General features: G+C 40.0%; 1 long non-coding RNA gene across 2 annotated transcripts in view; it reads left to right on the plus strand.

The window, feature by feature from the left end:
• Positions 1 to 19,812, plus strand: part of LOC310895309 — a 37,549-nt gene extending 17,737 nt beyond the window's left edge. The window contains exons 3-4 of one of the 2 annotated variants that reach the window (XR_014580604.1): positions 5,335 to 5,459; positions 18,600 to 19,812. This is a non-coding gene — a long non-coding RNA (uncharacterized lncRNA). The remainder of the gene's footprint in view (positions 1 to 5,334; positions 5,460 to 18,599) is intronic. The other variant, XR_014580605.1, reaches the window with a different exon arrangement.
• Positions 19,813 to 20,017: the final 205 nt, after the last annotated feature.

A 20,017-nucleotide genomic window follows, 5' to 3' on the forward strand; every position in this document is an offset into this window, starting at 1 on the left:
GCAATTCAGAGAAAATCTGAACTTGTGAAGAGCTGAGTTAATGGTAAGAAGCTGCCTCTGATATTGTCTGCTCCCTGCCTATATAGCACAGAAGAGATTTGCCATGCAAGCATCCACCCTTCTGCATCCCATCAGACGGTTTTTTCCCAAAAAACCAATGACCTAATCAAAAGAACAAGGACTATGCAAAGGGTAAGCAGAGTCTGATCACACAAGCCGCCATTAAGAAATCTCCAATTGCTCTTCTTCCTCTCCTCCCTCTTTGTTTCTTGTGCAATTTAAGACCCGATCCCTTGGTGACAAAAATGACTTCCGGCAGTGGAGGAGGCTGCTTGGCTGATCCCCGAGGTGACTCCAGCTTTGTGCTGCTGACACGGTCCATTAGCTGCTGAATCCGTGCAGAGGCTCCGGCCATGCTGTTGCCTCCACATTTCTGGGGTTGGCTTCGTGCCCTGCTTGCCCACAGTCAGTGCGTGCGCATGAGCGCTTGGCTGCCCGCCCCAGTACCCATGCAGCAGGATGGCGCTGTGCCTGCTCACGCAAGTGGGAAACCGATTTCACCAGGGTGCAGATGAGCACTGCAAATGGATTTAGACTGGCATCCTGCTGGATGCTGCTTCTGCCAGTTCCCCAGCTGGAACTGGCCTTTTTTCTGCAATAACATTTTATTTTTATTTTTAAATTCTAGACTTAATTGATCTGGAAATGAATTACTGCCTCTTAGCAGTAATTGACAGAAGTTATTCACAGACAGCACGTGCCTTCCCTTCAGGAGGATCTGTGGTGGGGAATGAGTCAGTAACTGTGAGTCTTCCCCTGCGTGTGGATGCCAGTGCCTCGGTGCCACTCGGTGCTGACGCCACCTCATGCAATCACCACTGTCATGCCATGCCATGCCATACGTACAGACACACATTCAGTGAGTGTCTCTCTGGTCCTCCTGGTGGGAAGGGTGATGGAGACAAGACCTAAATTCTGAGCCTCCTTCCAAGGAGGCAATAGTTGATTTTTTTTTGACTAGCGTCCCTAAAAAACATGACAGCAAAGACACAATGGCTTCATATCTCCAAATATTTGCATCAAGCAGCACTTAATAAATAACAAGGATGCACAGTAACAGAGCATGAAAACAAAGGACTCAAGCAATCTTAAAAAGAAAACACGGATGAGAAAATGAGAAGTTATGATTTGTCTGTTATTCTAATTATGTGGGGTTAGAACCAGACTACAAACATCTGCTACTGTGATTTTGCTGCTCCTGGGATTCCTCATCCCTTTCTTCCTAAGTGGAGCTCTTCAAGTAAGCAAGATCCGGCCTGAAGAACTCCATAAAATTGTATTCATTACTTAGGTTTTCTGCCTGTGCTGATTTAAAGATCTGGCCATTTTGATTTTGTTTGGATTAACTGAGCTCAAGGGAACTCTCTGAAGAAATGTGCCATTGTTTTTTTTCTTGGTGTTTTTTTATGTGATGCAATGCATTAAATTTTTCATGCAGGCAGTCATTAATTGTCAAAGCCAAAAATACCCCTAAACTCCTGTCTACAATTATCTATGCTGTGCTATATTGGGGACACATTATGGTTTCTATCATTAAGAAGGCCTTCTTGTAATGCCCCATCGCGGATAAAAGATAGCCACAAAAATGATGCATATGGACAAAATATAAAGTGAAATTATGGGTTTCTATACCGAAATGGAACTACTGATGATGCATATGCCAGACACGAGTGACACAGAACAGAACTGTTAGTAAACATAGGCTAAACTATAAATATTCTTAAGACGAGACATCACGCATTGTTTCAAGTGACAAACTTTGTGCTAAAAGAAAGAAAAAAGATCACAAATCTAGACAGACAGCACTGCTAAAAGTTATATAGCTGCATGATTCATTCCCCAAAGAAATCAATGTCAGGATGACATTTTTCTTCAGGCAGTACTGGCAACTCCTCGTAATTTGGGTAAACTTTCTCTGCCCTATAAAAACAAACCATCAAACCAAAAGGTAACCACTGAAACAGCTACCACTCAACCAAAAAAAAATAGTATTTTAAACAGAGCACAACATAAAACTGCATGAGTCAATCTCCCGTAAACTTTCAGCAAATAGGATGTGTCATAGAGATCAACTTCGGTGTTTCCAGAGAGCGTAGACTTATACAGCAAGCTTTTTAGAAACAGACTTTGCTCCAAATAGTAGTTCCCTACTTTCAATAAACCCTGACTGGCTGCAACTAGTTATTTCTCCTGATACAGACAGCCAAAATAACTGCCTTGTAAATAGAAGCCTATGGAGCTAGATTAATTACAGGGATTGCATATAGTATTCAGAGCTTTTAAAACAAGAAGGGATCATTATGATGATCCCGGCTGGCCTCCTACGTAACAGAAGCCTTGGAATGTCACTGAATGATTCCTGCTCATAGCTGCTGGTGGTGATGGGAAGTTTCATCTATAAAGATGTATAATTTTTATTTAACTATTTCCAGCCAGTGAAAATGCACCAGCTAACCTGTTCCAGAGGCTAGCTGACCTAATTTTATAACCTGCTAGATCTTCCAAATCACATATTTATTTGAGCATATTTAATATGTATGTCTGTTTAAATAAACAAAGTTTCATTTCAAGTATTCCTAACTTTCTATCAATTTTAGGCCCAAATGCCAACCAGTTCTACACCTTGTATCCTAAAAACTGGTTTATGACAGTGTATCACATCAGCAACTTTCATCCATAAACATTGCAGTTCTCACCAGAGAACATTTTTGGCACACACCAATGCTTGCTTCTTGGTTTACTTCTTCACATTAGCTAACAGTCCTGAGGTCCAATGATTTTAGCTTATTGCGGTATATAGTGTTCTTGACAAACTCCTCAACTATTTAAGTTGGTGGCTTTAGTATTACCTTTCATGGGGAGAGGTGGCTGAGGTGTTGTCTGGAAGTGAGGTGGCTGAGAGGTCCGAAAGTTCTTAGTGAACTTTATTGTTCTCTTTTGATGCTCCTTAAAGTCTTTGACAGGAAAAACTGAGCTCAACTATTTGCAACGAACTATTTTGCCTGAATATCCTTTTAGATGAGACAACCAGTTTGTCTGAGTCATCTCTTCCCATCATGCATGGGAAGATGATTTAGTTTGCAGTTCGACCAGTGCAGTGGTTCCAGAGAGAGCTAAGATGATTCTGTGCGAGTCAGTTTGGGTCCAGCAAAGCTAAAGAGTTTAAGCTCAGTGCCACAATATTGCTTATGTAGTTAACCCCCAAGAAAAGTTCAGGTCCAAAACAAGTTTTTTTTTTTTTTTTTCTGTATTTTTCCTTTGCCTATGGCATCTCATAGCTCTGGAGAGTGGAGCATTGATTCTAATAGATTTCTGTAAAGCATTTGACTTTGTATGTATATGTGGTGGAAACATAAATTCCACCATGAATCAGAGTAACAAAACCAGGTAGCTCCTAGTCCCTGCTTTGTCACACCGGACAGGCATGTGACATGGGTTTTGAGGAGCATGCATGGTGCAATTGGAAAAGAGATGGGAGAAACAGAGAATATCCCAAGCTGCCTTTCTATAGAAAGGAAGAAATCAGGTAAAGATTAAAAACAGGACAGCTGCAGATCTGGAATGAGCTTCTCCAGTGGGTCTTCAAATGAAAAAGTAAAACTCCAAGGAAGGAGTTTTGCAGGTGAACATTCAGAAAGATAATGAAGAGTTAAAGATCTGAAATAGAGAAATAGAAAAACTCATATTAACTTCTCTGAGCTTTGGACCAAATCCCTGGTGAATTATACAGCACAGAAAATGAAGTGTGTAAATACCTAGAGCCCATTCCACCTCTTCACCAGGTTAACTTCAACAGAATGACGTAAATTCACAGTGGGAAATATGGACATACCAAAGATCCTTCCATTCCAAATGATTGTCATTCACTTACATTGGAAAACAGAAAAAATACAGGCCAAATTCAAATGACAAATTATATGATAAAGATAGCGAGATTTTTGCAGAAATATTTCTACTGAAGACAACTCTGTGCTTTTGTCCAACAATATGATTTTGTGTCCAGGAGCATTCTCATTTTGGCATGGTTCATCAATCTGTATTAAGTTTGGTTCAGAAGTTTCTGAGGTTTTCAGAAAGAAGAAATCACAAATAAGGGTTGTTACATTTAATGTTTATGAACAGCTTATCTATTACCAACATCCCAATGAGTAAGCAAGGTATAATTTATTCCACCACTTGAAGTCTACCTTTTGCATTATTCAGTGAATCGTACTGGACAGCTGTAAAACAGGCCATCATTCTCAGTATTTAGACAATTACACAGAATTTAAATAATTTGATTTTTTTTTTATTAAGACAGAAAATCTGATAAAAAAAGGAAAAAATGTCTAAATGTCAGTCGTCAACTATTGAATGTGTTTGGCAGAAGATCAGAAATTTGGTAGTTTCACCAGCTGCAAAAATGTTTTAACAGTGATAGACGTACTTGCTCACCTAAGGGCTTTTCAGCTCTGCTGAAAATTCCTTACTACCTCTGCTGTTGGCGTCTGTCAGAGAACATGCTGAATGTTACCAATAATTCAAAGAACCACCTAAAAACAAGTGTCGATATGGCTTTATAGATAAGAATTTTACAAAGGATTATCTTCTACATAATTCCACAACTGTCTGTCTACGGACTGTGTCTGCTTTAGCTTCTTGAGAAAATTTACCATCATCTGCATGAGGGACTGAAACTGCATGCTGTTGATAGTCACTTGGGAAATATTAGCATAACCTCTGTTTTTTTGTCCTTTATTTTTGTAATACTCGCTGACTGGAAAAAAAGAATAAACATGTAACTGTAAACTGCCATTTGGAAAATCCAGAACTTTCACAGAAGAGTCATGTGGACAATCTCTTGTTCTCCATGTCTCAACTTTGTGGTGGTCTGTGAAGCAAAAAAGACCTTCTTCTGGCAACCCCCAACAATGAAGAAGTCAGAAAAATAGTTGCACTTGGGTATTTTGTTTCCTGACATTAAAGCTTCTTGAGAGAGAAATGTGCTATTACGATGGCATTATTATTTTTTTTCTTTCTTCCCGTAACAGCTGTGGCAGACGTTCAGCACTTGCCTTGCACATTTAAAATTCTGATTCATTCAGGGAAACTGGTAAAAGTTGCTTTGGGTTCCTGTCACCCTGAAGTCAGTGGTAACAATTTTACTGGGATAACCTGGACCAGCAATGTGCACCCCATACATGGGTATTCACTGGAGGAAAGGAGGAAACGCAGGACAAAATTGTCCTTGAACCTGAGGCACTGAAGTAGACTCTAACATCTCTTTAATCTTAGGGGTGGCAGCTGGCCTACCTGCACGTCTGGGAACCCTGACCCATTTCAGTATAAAATAGTTCTTGTTACTTCATCCTGAGAAGTTCTAACATCTTTGTTGCTTCCAACAGGACTTTGAAATACAGGTACGTAAGGGGTGTGCACATACAAATTTGTGTGGCAGGAGGAAAAGAAGTGAGCTCTTAATGTAGAAAAAAAAAATGCATTATTTTGTCTTGCAAAATTGTTTTTCCAGAAATCCTAAGCTTTGCAGAGATCCCACAGAGCTTAGGGAAGCTTCCTAGCACCACAATCCAACGCTGGCATGTCCTGCAGCCAGCACAGCAGGAGAGGTGATGAACCAACAGGCTACTGGGGTGCTGCAGCAGCTCTCTGGGGGAAGGCTGGGAAAAGACCCCTCCTCTGCCCCCCTCCAGGAGCCTTCTTCCACCAGTTCTCTCCACGGGCAATACAGTGTGTGTGGCTGGTAGCCGAGACTGCTCATCTGCTTCCTCCAGCAGTTGGCCTCGGTGTAGCAATCACAAGTGGTCAGCACCGAAATCCCATTGATATGGTTGCATGGGAACAGAGTAGGCTTTCTTTAAAATCTGAGTTAACAAGGCACACTTGAAACTCACACTTCCTTTTTTAAAGTGGAAAATCAAGTCCTCCAAGTTTGGGAAGCGCCAGATATTTATCTGTCTGGCCAGCCTAAATTTGGCCTCGTGTTTGTGTGTTCTGGTATGATCTTCTATTGCCTTCGTCATGGGCTCTTTCTTCTCAAGGGCCCTGATTCATCTGAAGTTCAGTCTTGTTACAAAATCAACACATCAAAATTAGGAAGCATGAAACCTGGGGTTTCCCAAGTATCTTTCATTCTGCAACTTCTCCATTTCATCCCTAGCTTGAACAAAATGTGTCAAAATTAAGGCTGTTGGGGCAAATGCAAATGTGTGATTTCCTAACTTCTGAAAGTTTGATTTTGCAAGTGTTACAAACTATCAATGCTTTTTTCTTTCTTTCTTTTTTTTTTTTTTTTTATACCTAACAATTAATATAAAAAAACTCCCATGTAATTCAATAATCTGAAAGTATCAGCAGTGTGAATTCATTGCAGGTTATGAATACAGCATTACTGCACTTAATGGATCACTTTATCCATTCATATGTACCTGCCGTGTTTCAAGTAACTAAATCAAAGGCTGGTAATAAACTCCAAGGCATGTGAATGAGGAAAGCAAATAATGTGTGGGTTGTAAGTGGAAATTCAGCCTTGCGCTTAACACTGGAGCAAAATTGTAAGAAAACTGGCAGGTATTTTAAAATCAATAGGAAGAGAAACCCTCCAGCCCCAAAACAGCTTATGAAGAAGTCTTAGAGAACAACCTCAGCCAAAATGAAGACCAAATTTTATAGACATTTTAAAATTATTATTTTTTTTTATTTTGGGTTTTGCACCAGACTGCTGAGCTGAGTCATGGCAAACCTACATCTTGCTTTATCTCTTGTCACTGACCTGTTGCAGACCCAGACATTCCTTGTTTTGCTTACATACCAAATAGTCTTTTATGGCAGACTCTTCCTTTCCTATGATTTTTCCTTCATGTGAATGTCTACCCCTAAGATGAATCTGATAATAACGCTATCTTACAACTTTTCAGCCCTATTTGATTTTCTTTTTCTACAAAGAATCCTTTGCTGACTTTTTTGTACTGCGGTGCCAGTGGAGGTGAAGAGATGCAGCGGAATTGTTAAGACAGAGCCCTTCCCAAATGGCTCTTGTCCATTGTAACGCACTGACTAAATATGACAAAGTTTTCTGCATCAGCAGTGTTTTGTTGCATCTGAGTGTGTTGACCCCTTCTCAGTAAAAGCTTTTTGCTGCAAGTGCCCAAAGGCATGTGAGTTCCTGTTGTTTGTAACTATAGACTACTGGTTTAAAGTGACTTCGGCTTTGAGAAGATATGACTGTAAAATATTTTTCTGTCTGAAACAGCGTGGCACTTGACAACATTGTCAGACTAAATGGGACTAAGCACCATTTTGATATATTTAAGTATTAAAGAAACAGCATAACACTTGCAAGAGGAAAACTGTTAGGAGTGGTTTTGTTCACCAGAGTATCCTCAGCTGGTTTATTTGTTACTTTGAATTTGTTTCAGCAAAATGAGTGCAACACTTTGTTATCTTGGGTATACATCCAGTCCAGAGACTGGATGCGGAACATACAAAGCACGTAGCTGTTGTGCATTTGCTGTGTAAAAGGGACGAGGCTTGACCCAGATTCTTGCCTTATGATTCAAAGCAGCTTACAAAGTGGGCCTTAGTCCCTTCAGCAAGCATGTTTGGTACCAGTTAAAAGCAGGTAGTTTCCATTCTTGTAGAAACATACACCACTGCAGGAGACATAGAGCTGCTTCCAGCCTCTGTAATAGGTACCACATGCACAAAGCCTCCGCATGACTTATTGCTAAGCCAGCATTTACAGTGGAGCTTGCTCTGAAGTGAAATCCCCTTAGGAAGTGCAGGTGGGAAGCCTGCGACATTTTTATTCTACGTAATTTAGGGAAATAAAATCTTTTAATAGTCAGTCCGGTATCACAGCTGGCTGATTTCACAGACTGTCAAGGATGGGCTGATGTGTTCAACCTTGAACACACAACACTTCCTTGTCAGCTTTATTACCTGTTTTACTGTTACTTTCAGTTTTCCCTTGGCTAAAAGGAAATGAGCTGAAAAAAAAAAAAAAAAAAAAGATTAGAAGATTAGATATTAAGGTGTCTCTTTCTGTTATGGAGAACTCCTATAAAAATTCCTCAGGTGACTCTCACTTCCCTGAACACCTTTCCGTGGACTGCTCAGTGGACTAGGAGTCCAATAAGAAACAAGAGCAGGTTGAGATAAATTCCATGTCAAGAAGGTCTAAGTCAACAAAATTAAAAAACATTCCTCATATCTTTCCCCCAGACGTGCATATTCTTCCACTTGCAATCCACGGAGAGAAGCATGTGATACAGAAAGGGGAATTTGGCTCCAAGGTAAATTTCTCCAGAAATCTTCCTTTAAAATAAAGACCTCTGTGGTATTTTCTAAAATTATTTTCAGTAAGGGCTGTGATTTTTCTTTTCAGTTTGATGCTTTTCCAGCGTCTCAATCTTATATGTTAAACAAAAAATATGACTAGACTCCGATTCAGTCCCAATACAGCACCCGGATTTAAAAGCACCCAGTGCCCAGCCTGATTCTTCATTCCCTGTCTCCAACAGTTTTACTTGTGGAACTACCTCTGTAATTTGCAGCTCTGTTGGGTTTTGTTGTTGTTAGCTTTTTCTGTCCCTATATGTGAAGATACTATGGGATCTTTTGTAAATTTATTCAAAGTTATTTGCCGGTCACTACTACAGCTGACTTTTTTGGTAATTCTAGCCTTGCAGGCCAAACATATGCAAAAGATTGTTTCAGTAAGGTCTCCCTAAACTTGATCAAAGCCTGCTAAAATTGAACTTGTAGAGCTGTTTAGTTAGGGACTGAGTTGGAGGAAACTCTGTACTTCTCTCAGATGACTGCCATTCCAGTATATGAAGAACCAGAACATCTCTTTTGGGGAAGAAAACAAAAAGTAAGTTTCAGCATGCTGTATTATGTAATAGTTTTGCCACATTACATAACAATTTTACACTAAATATGGGTCCCTTTAAAAATTATTTATGGAGTGAGACTGAAGCCCCAGAAGTGACAGATGCAACATTAGGAGGAGGGCTGAGAGGAGCAGATCTTTTGCAGTCTCTTCACTGCATTTCAGTCAGGATGTAAATATTAAAACCACCTGAATGGGTAATTAGAGTGTGCTATTGTACTTTAATAAACTAGAAGTGTTCTTATTCTGATATTGCTATACACACAATGGACGACACAGGAAAAAAAAAATATAATAATTGTCAAAACGTGTTCTTAATGGATGCTGTTGAAAGCAGAATTATTTTGTATACAACTGCTGTTGTTTATCAGTACCTACAGCTCAATTCAATGGGAGAAGAAAAAATAAAATATTGGTAGGCTTGCTTGTCAAAAACCTCTTTCTTTAATTTCCATAGACATATGCTTTTGGCCTACAGCTCACTAAATATGTTGGGCATGGCAGTTTCTTTGAATATTTGATGTGGGTTTGTGGTAACTGCAGTAGCGAATTTAGTTAAGAGGCATAAACTCTACAAATAGGTTCAAGATCTTTCTTTCTTCATTGGCTTCTCTTCACTTTTCTATCAATTTTTCTATCAATTTTTCTCTCTCTACTTTTTGCAAGGTCTACAGTTATGATGTTAAAAAAACAGGAAATATTCCTTCACTAGTTGTTTTGGACCCCATCTCTTAGTGTCATCCGGAGGTAATACTGTGCATCTGTTATGCTTAAATATTTGTAGAATCTCACACAATTTTTGCAGCTACTGTAGACAAATTAATATTTTGATACTTCTTTTAGACATATGGTTAGGATTGCAACTAGTTCCTTAATAAGTGTTTCTGCTCTTCCTTTAGCATACTACTATATGCACACTAAAATTTGTGCCAGTAAGTAGCTCAGTGATCAGTAGTTTCAGCCTTTTTTTAAAGTCATCCTCTACCTGCATCATGGCTTCATGCAGATGTGGATCCATTTGTAGGCTTGTGTAGGGAAATACTTTTGACAAAACAGATATAATTTTCTGAGCGTTAATGCTCATAACAAAAAGGACCAATTTCTGCTGCTGAAGGGATGGATTAGAGTTCTGGTCTCAGAAGAACAATTGGTTATCTACAGAAACATCATTCAGTCACAGAGTAGTCCAATTCCAATAACTGTAATATATATTATTTTTTCCTATTATATCTGTATAAGATAGATATTATGAGCAGGTAGAAGGAAGATGCATATCAAGCCTGTCTCCATTAGAGGGTAGAAGACAATTCTCTTAGCAGCTTGGCTTTCTTGTAGTTATGTTGAAGAAGAGCTGAGGGTACAAATCACCTGAAATTCCTGACACAACCGAGATGGCACTATTTATTTACTGTATTAGGATTGTGGTCTTTGTTTCTTTAATGGGCAGATGTAGCTCTTATTTGCATGAATGCTAGGCAATGTATGGTCTATCAGTGTAAACAAGTATAATTCATTTATTTATTAACTATTTTATCAACTATTAATTACTCTGGTGCCTGTGCTTTTTTATTAAAAAGGGTAAACAAACCTCTGGAACTCAATGAAATTACTTGTGTGCTTAAAAACAAACATTTGACATTCTTTTCAGATCAAGTCTTTAGTCCTTTTCCTTGTGTCCTGCTCTGATGCAGCAATTTTTGACAATTAAACTCATCTTCCTTCACCAGAGCATTTGTGCAGGGAGTATATTTCTGCCATAAGAATATGTTTTTATTGCAATGATAAATCCCTGAAAGAAGAATTTGTAATGGAAACAGTGACTGCTCCTTAAATGACTACGGAACCAGAAGGCTAGTCAATGCTTAAGAAAAACAAGGAAATATTTTAAATTTAGATCTACCATTCCTACCTTTACATGGACTAGAGGAAGTTAATGGTTCAGCTTCAACCCAGAGACAAAGCCAACAATGTTGACTGACTGCATTGCACCAAGCGCAAAATTGGTCCAAGACTTTTGATATATTCAGCTTTCCAAAGATCTTATAATCTGACTGCTATCAGGCAGTCAGAGGAATCCTGGAAAGAAAAACAAAGTGCCATAGGAAGTGGCACTTGTGATTCAGCCGCTGAAGTGGCACTTGTGATTCAGTTTGCTGAAGGCAAACATTCTTTGCCTTGAGTCAGCGGTGCAACACCCAGCTTCCCTGCTGGGTGCTCTCCTGCAGTAAGTCCCAGCACCGAGGCTCTGAGTCCTAACCGCTCCATGCCATGAAATACTGGATGACACTTGTCACAAGAATAGCAGCATCTATCCTGGTTTTTGGCTGTAGTGCAAATTGGGTAATCGCCATAATGTCCTGGTTGCTCTAATCGCCCACGGTTACTCCTTCCCCTTAGTCTGTGTCATACTGCTGGCATGTTGCAAGAGCTGCTGTGCTTCTCAGGGAGACTGCTTTTGCTTGGTGCCCAAGGGGGCCCGGCTAGATTTCAGTGAGTGCTGAGTTGCTCCTTCTGTGTCATTCCTTTTTAGCCTGTGACATTGCTGAAACAAAAACTGAACTGCCTTTCATATTTAGAAAGTGCCCGCCTACTGGGGTCCAGATCAAAACAGGGGTGCTACTAGCTTGAGGATCACTGAAGACTTGTGCTATGGCAGTAAGTAAAAATGATCTTTGCATAGCATCGCAGGCACCAAAGAGCACAAAGATTCCATTCCTACACAGAAAACATACCTGGCTTGAGTCAGTTATTAGACTGTATTTCTAGTGCATGCTTTGGCACTACCAGCTTAATTTCAGCTGCATGTATCTACATCAGGAACACTCAGCACGTACTCATAAAGAATGCGCAGCAACTCCTCTCCTTTACAGGTTATTTTTAAAATAAGGAAGCTCTTGTTACAGTTATGGAATAATAAGCATTGCAATTAATGTTAAGGACCAAAGTTTGATAGGTAATAAAAGCCCAAATAAACTTAATTCCCCTAAACTTAAGTTGAATGTTTATAAGGAATGCCATAACAATAACTGATTTCTTTTCGTGGTAACTACTTAATCAAATGCAAATTTCAGAATGCCTCTGAGGCTCAGAAACCATACACCAACTATCTGTTTTCAGAAGATTTTTATGGTGGCTTATAATGGAAAAGCTGATAAAACTTTAGCCATTGCCTTGCTATCAAATGCTTCTGTAATTCCAAATTAATATGCCTCGTGTTATCTGGTAGCTCAGCTGCTTGCTTTGCATTCATTATAATAGGAGAAATGATGGTTCCTCAGAGATTTTATTAATTTTACAGTCTGAGAGTGTTTTTGTTTGTTTGTTTGTTTTTTAGTCTCTTCTTTGAGTCAAAACATATAGCAGAATGAATATAGCAGAATCTTTTACTGATTTGTTAGAAATCCAATCTCAGTAAGTACTGAGTGTCTTTTGAGTTGGTTCTGTTGGTTTCAAAGAGCTGCAAGTGCGCAGTGACTCACAGGACATGTTGGCACCTGGCAGAATCGTGTCCTAATCGATCTTATGTGGTGCTTGGTGGTTTCAGTTGGCAAAAATTTATGCAGACTATTGCCTTTTAGTGTATTATACATTCCAAGCTAAGTGGTTTTGCAAGCCTTGAAGCTTGCTTTGAGCTCCAAATTCAAGTGTTTCTGAAGCATTAATGTAAAAATCCTTCAAGGTTTCACATTTCTTGGCTTTCATAATGAAAGTAAGCAAACTGTAAATTTCATAAAAGTTTGGTGAAAGAAAACTAAGTACTGTTATTAAGCTTGCAATTAAGAACAGGTTCAAAAGCTCTGCCAGGACCTTTCTAAGCCCCAAACACAGCACACTTCATTTAAACCCTAACATAAACACAGTTGATATAGCCTTAATCACAAATTGTTTCACTCAGCTCTATTTAGTAAGGGGCCAGCCTGCCATTAGCTTTTGCCAAAACTCCCACTAAAGTCAACAGAATATTTAAGCACTCAGCAAACATATCCTCTTACTTTATTTCCTTGGTTATTTATAAACATTTACAGACTCCTAATGTAGGTACCTGTGCATTTATACAGATCCTTTTAACACCTTCATCCAAGCTGCCAACTTATCATTTCACAACTATGGGATAGATGTCTAGGTAATCCTTTTGTGCAATGATTACACAGGATACAGATGAAACTAGATCTTAAGGCAAGAACTGAAGCCTTAAGAACGTCTTGAGAAATGCCAAATTTTAAAATGGAACACGAGTCCCCATTTCAGGTGTGTTTTTCTGGAGCTGAGGATTTCCTGCATTGCAGAGCTGACTTCAGTTATCCTTTTATAGCCGACTATAAACCTAAATCTACATTATTATCCCTACATTATGCATGATGGTGCTTTTAACTGAAGATATTGATCCATATCGCCAGAGGGGCTAATCTAAACTTCAGTTAACACAGCTCATTAGTTATTAACAGGACACAAGCTGCCTCCTCTTCTTTGCTGCAATTCTTTTGCTCTTTTCCCAAAACTTCTCCCGTGCACAAAAAGGCATGGGTGTTCCCTTTCAACTTGCACGGGAGCATTTCAGCCCCACAGGTCATACGTCCAAAGACTGAGGACAGGTACCGCAGCCCCGAGGGGCTTCACACCATGCACAGATGACGCCAGTCCAAAGAAAGCAGTTCAGGTGTCACTTCAAAGTGTGGCTACCACCATTGGCATGAGGCTAAATTGAGCTTAGATAACATAATACCAAAGTCAAGTTGTTCTGTATTCTTCAAAGTGTTACTGAAAAGTCAGTGAGACTTAATCTTTTCATGCTTTTCAGCACCTATAAAAACCAGACCACAGCTCTTTTTGTACATTGATTTGTTCTGAAGCAAAATTCAGTTTTTCAATAGCAACCTCCAAGTGAGGAACAAACACAGGAAAGTATGTATGCCAGAGCCTCATCTGCAGGTTGCATATTAAACAGTTTCTAAATGAAAAGGTGGCTTGCTGTACTATAAAATAAAGTCATCATTTTGCAGACCTACAGCCCACCGGAACAAGGGGACAGGATGGAGTGTGCCTTTTCCAGTATTCCCCACCCACTGACCCAGAGCATGAAACCCACAGAGTTCTTGGAACTGCAAACAGTGTTTGAATTCAGACTAAAACTGGAAAACAGAAACTTTTTTTTTTTTTTTTTTTTTTGAGTCACATCAGTCAATGCTATTTACAAAATCGGTTTATGGAGACCACAGGTGGACACTCTGACTCATTACACATGAATACTAAATATATCCAAGACAATCTTGGAAAATCCCATAAAGAAAGAGGGAATAGCCGTCTGATTTTTATATTTATAACCTTGGGTTTTGGATGCCAGTAATGGAAATTATATTGTTTTCACAAAAAGCAGGTGAGGGACAGTAAGGGACTGAATGATTGCCAGGCTGCATGTGGCTGGAAGGAGAGGAAAGCTCTAAGCTAGACACGGAGGAAGGTTTGTCATGCCGTAGTAGTTTGCCACTCACATTTGCGGCAGGCTGTGGTGAGGTTAGCAATGCATTCCACAATTGTCAGGAGTTAAGCAAATGTTATTTCCCTTAGCCAGGGTGAAAAGCACACCTGCCCAGGAAGCTGGCATAAACTTTGGTACAGCCTCAGTCCTACCTCAGTCCTACATGGAGAATTTGAGTAGTACTTTCAGCCTCATATCCTGCCACACATTTCAGTCTCTCTGATCTTTTAAACCAGGGAGGTCCAAGGTCTGTAATATATACAGGAAAGCAGATAATGGATCCCTTTATGTTTGTCATCACTGACTTCTGTTTTGATGGATGTTTCAGCGCCAAGGCTTCTCTTATTCCCACTGCTGGAGAAGAGCTATTGCTGGACTTCCTACAGTCCCTAGCTTGGCTTTGAGAAATGCAACAGGGTGAAACTGAAACAAGGCATAGCAGTTCTGGCCTGAAAGCTTACTTTCTACATAAGCTGAGAAACAGCAACTTTATGTTAGGGAGGACTGACTGAGGAATGAGTTAGTTACTCTAATCCATACTCTTTCCTGTATGACCACTAAAGTAAATAAACTAGATGCCAAAATGCAAATTTTTTACTTACAGTTCACCCAAAAGTATATTGTGGGTTTACGATATTTCTTATTACCAAGATCCCAAGCCAAATTCTGCATAGATAGTGCAGAGCAGTTCCTCACTACTCCAGCCTTTGAAAGAGCCCCAAGAAAGAATTTCTCTGACACTACTGCCTTGTTGAATGTAGCAATGTGTGTGTGGCCACAAACATGGACACAATGAGAAACTGCTAATGCGAAGTCAAGTTAGGTGGTCATAATTACTATAGTCAAAGCTGTGTAGAAGAAAAGATGTCACTTCTTTGTGAGTGCCTTTCATATCAGTGGTTCAGTGGCTGAGCAGGTGTAATGGGGATTTGTTTGTTGACTTCCTATGAGAATCTGCTAATTTAGCTCAGCTTGCTGATCTTTTAGCAAATTACCCGCAGGTTCAAAAAAGTCACTCTTCTGGTACCCAGAATGACTAAAGTTTAGGAGATGGAGATGGAAATACCCAACCAGCCTATCTGACTCACTGCAGACAGTCTCTAATGAGCTCTCCATTTGTTCTCCGTGTCTCTGTAACGCACCTTCAAGCCTGCAACTGCAGTACTTCTACTAGCAATTTCTGCTTCTTGTCTTCTTCCCAAAGGAGTTAATTCTCCAGCGTTCTACATTCGTTTTTCATCCGTTCGTACTGTCTACTTCAACTGATTTAAACCAAATTAAAATACTGTTTGAAACGTTCAGGATGTTGTTGTTGTTGTTGTCTGTTGAATTTAACCAGTGTAGAAGACACAAACAGCACAGCACAAATGGAAAAGTTTATTGCAAAACCAGAGGGATGGCATAGTATCCTTTTTTTTCTCTTTTTTTTTTTTTTTCTTTTTCTTTTTTTTTTCCCTAGAAGAATGAGCTTCTTTGTTTCAACAGTAGGCCCAGCAATTTCTAGCAGTCCACGGTCTGCAAATCTTATTTCTGCATTGATCATCACAGTCACATGAATTTATTTAGCAAGTATTTTATTGCCAAGGTCACATGAAATTACTTAATAAAAACTTAAATGTGAATTTGCCAGCTCATCTCTCATTGAAACACTCTTTTGGCTTAAAAGAACATGCTGAGTTGTAAGAATGAGCATTATTGGGCATTTTCCCAATAATAAGATAGCAATAACAGGGAGAAATGCTTGGCTTTGTTGTGCGGTAAATGAACAACGCATCCATTAATTTTATATGTTTAAAGTCTTAGACAATTCATGATGACTTAGATCTGTGGCTAGTTTAAAATTACTCTGAGAAGGCAAATCACGTAGGTGGTCTGCAGCCTTCTGCTAAGCCTTTTTAAGAACCCCCAACCAAAGTAAAGGGAAATGTAAACCTTTTTGTGGGGGAAGGTGGAAAGACAACTTTTGGGGGATAAGGGATATTTTGTTAGCCTAACCAATGTTTCATTTAAAACTTTGCAAAGGCTCTTCACTTCGATTGAGCTTCACTCTGTGCAGACTTTGGTCTATATTACAAAGAAGCAGCACTACCAAAGATTCACTCCCTTTCATGAGGTGAAAGGGTCAAATGACAGAAAAGTTTGAGTGTTTTGATACTGAACATCTGAAAGCTGAGCGCTGCTTCAGAAGCAGAGTTCCCTAACTGCTGTATTGCCAGCTGTGGGTCTCCTCATCGCTGTATGTCTGGACTCATGGATCTCAAATTTGGGTTGCAGAGCATCCCTAGAAGGGGTCCCAACAAGAAGGGACAGGATACTGCTTACTCAGTGTCCTATGACTCGACGGTTAGGCTGTCTCCTGTGAAGCAAGAGCCATGGATTCAGGCTCTATCATCCTGTAGAAGGTCCCCAAGCCAACTCTCCTACTTGGGCGAAGTACTGCAACAACCGGGTTACTGCGTAGCTCACTTCTTCCCACTGTCTTTAAATGAAGGTAGCTGTGACCACAGATCTCAGTGCATTCTGCTTGTGTTGTGAGCACACCTGAAGGATCCAGTGATTTATGGCTGCAGTTTCCTTTTGTATGAATCCCGAACAGCCTTAAGCAGGAAAAGGGCTTCTGAATGCTCATCTCAGCCAAGGTGGTAGTTCTTATGAGTAGAAGTAATAACTGGAGGTGCACCACCAGCTACAGGTGCATGTATGGATTAAAAACAGCTTTCCTGGATCATTTGGAGTCAAAATCATGCATTTTGTTGCATTTTAAGTGTTGAAGAAGTTCCTCTTAGAATTGCCATAGAATCATTACGGAATGGGTTGGGTTGGAAGGGTCCTTAAAGATGACCCACTTCCATCCCCCTTGCCATGGGCAGGGACACCTCCCAACAGACCAGGTTGCCCAAAGCCCCATCCAACCTGGCCTTAACACACTGCCAGGGATGAGGCATCCTCAGTTCTTCTTTGCAAAGAGTTTTTTTGCTGAATACGTGCTTAGATATTAAAAAATACAAAACTAGTTACGGGACTTCCGAGACCCAGAGTTCACCTAAGTGAGTAAGAAATATTCTGTATTTTGATAAACAAGAGCTGAGGTCTTTTCAAGAGGTTACTGTGCCTATTTGTGTCTTAAAGGCAGTTGCTCTTTGACTGCTGTGACTGCTCTGCATCCTTAAAATGAGACCACACTGTGTGTCAGCTAAATAATTGAAAAAATAGATTCCTTACCAGTGTTAAGCTGGACTCTCCAAAGTGTTTAAAACAAAGTTGAGACACCACAAAACTTCAGGTCGGTACAAATTGTTCTTTGTGCTGCTTCCACTAAGGAAAAATGCACAAAGTATTTCCTTTGCTGAACACAAAAATTCTTCTCACATTTGCTGCAAGAGATTTGGGTTTATATCAAAGGCTTTACTTTTTAAACCATAATAATTTCTTGCTAGACAGAGTGTATGTGAGCCTGTGTATATGTTTATGATTTTAAAATAAATATATTACACTTCAACCCTTTAAAATTTACCACAAATGTGTTTTACTTTTATTTCTTTAACTTCATTCCAACCAGGCTAACCAGAAGTTTTTCCTGACCTGATAAGAACCCGCATAAAGTCCTCCTTTGCCTAATTTCCTAAATTTTGTAAATTTTCCTAAAAATTTCCTAAATTTTATGCCTAAAATGTGGTAGAAGTAAGGTTTGGAGTTGTTAGTTAGTTTGTTTGTTCGTTTGTTTGTTTCTTGCCAGTAGCAATAAATTAGTAATTTGGTGACTTAGCACCTCCTTAACTTCCACAAGGTCACATTGAGGAGATCTCGAAGCAACAAACCTTTTAGTCCTGGTCCCATAATATAGCCATTGTACCACTGGGAGGAAAGGGGGAAAATGCTGTAAGAGTGCTTCTAACAGAAGGGGAGCTTGGGAGCATCTGAGGATCTGCCAATACCTATTGACTGCATTAATGACAAACAAGATAGACAAGAGAGTACTTGTAACATAACTTCTGGTGCCTGCTCTTGTAAGCAAAGGTTTAACCACAGAAATTAGAGAGGAAAGGGAAAGGGTGAACACGGGTATGAGAACCTGATTGTTCACAGCAGAACATTTTAGGTAACTCTCTTAAAAGCTCATGTGAGCTTGTGAATCGAACTACCAGTAACCAGAAACCATTTCCTCTGATTTAGGAGATTAATTTCTCATACTGGAGAAAACTCCAGCCACAAGGATGTCCGTGGCTGTCCTCCTGCAGTGTGCTCATTATAAACAACAAAAGCTTATAGTTCCTGCTGTGAAAGTCTCGATGCAACTCCTGTGATGAATAATCTTCCCAAGCCGTGCTCCAGGTCCACGAACGAATGGCATGGCAGCGTAAGGCTTCCAGGCGGGCAGCCACGCTCCGACCTCGGCCAGCTGGGCTGCACCGCACAGAAGCAGGGTAAGGCTGAGCAAAGCTGTTCCTCTGCGGTCCTGCCAGTGATATCTGTGGGGACGGACCTCCGTCGTCTCTTCCAAAGGCCAAACGTGCTCAGGTGTGTGAGGAATACAGCAGGAGCTGGGGGCTGCGGCCTTGCTGTGTTTGTACGAGGCCGCGACTCCTGCCGAGGCTGGAATGCCACCCTCATCTCTTCCCCTCTCGGCTTAGGCCACTGGTCTCAAGCCATGAAGCAGGAAAAGGACATACTACTGGAAAGCAGAGTGTGTATGGAACTCATGAACGCTGAATTCCAAAAATTCCCTCGGCTCAGATCTGAGCTCCAGTGGTAACGATGAGAAACCACCATAGTGGAAAGACAAAAACCAGAGGTTAAAGACCAGGAAATGAACTGATCAGATCTGCATTGTCTGTCCCCCCTTGTCTCCCTCAGGCAGCTATTAAATACCACTAGGCTCAAATCCCCACAGCCCAATTAACCTTTCCCCCAGAACATACAGGTATCTCAGAAGTGGAATATGATAACATAATATTTTTCATCCTCACTGAACTCAACACTGCTTTCCTGATTGTATTATACACCCCAAGTTATTTACTCTAGTTTATTGGTTACATTAGAGAAATGCTGCGCCTTTTTTTAATCTATTCCGAAGTGATGTTTTTGTGTGTTTGCATGAGCTGTAGTCCACAATGAATAACCGACTATGTATCACAGCAGTTTATTTTTTCTTCCTTATGTTTTAAATAAAATGTAATGGAAATTCACTACCCTGATCCATATCGTATTCTCACTTCTACCCACAAAACTTCTCAGAGCTGTCAGATCTCATTTGCAAGCCTCCCTTCTTCTGTCATCTGAAAATTATGTCAATATTCCACACCACCTGATGCATCCTCTTGTCACTTCACCTAAAGATCAGAGAAAACACACATAAAGTATTGACCACAGCATCAACACTTATGACAACTGTTGGGCCAGTTTGCAAAATATGTTTTCTTTATTACAACTTACATGAACAGCCTCAAAGTGAGAAGGATAGGCATGTGAAATGATCTCACATACAAGCTACTACCTCTAAAATATAAATATTGAAGGAACTTTGGAAACGTGTTGTTTCCCTTGGGTATTGGAAAGAGCAGAAGCATAAGTAAGCCTGAATCCAAGACCAC

The sequence above is a fragment of the Anser anser genome (assembly GCF_964211835.1).
Source record: "Anser anser genome assembly, chromosome: 2".
In the NCBI taxonomy this organism is placed as follows: domain Eukaryota; kingdom Metazoa; phylum Chordata; class Aves; order Anseriformes; family Anatidae; genus Anser; species Anser anser.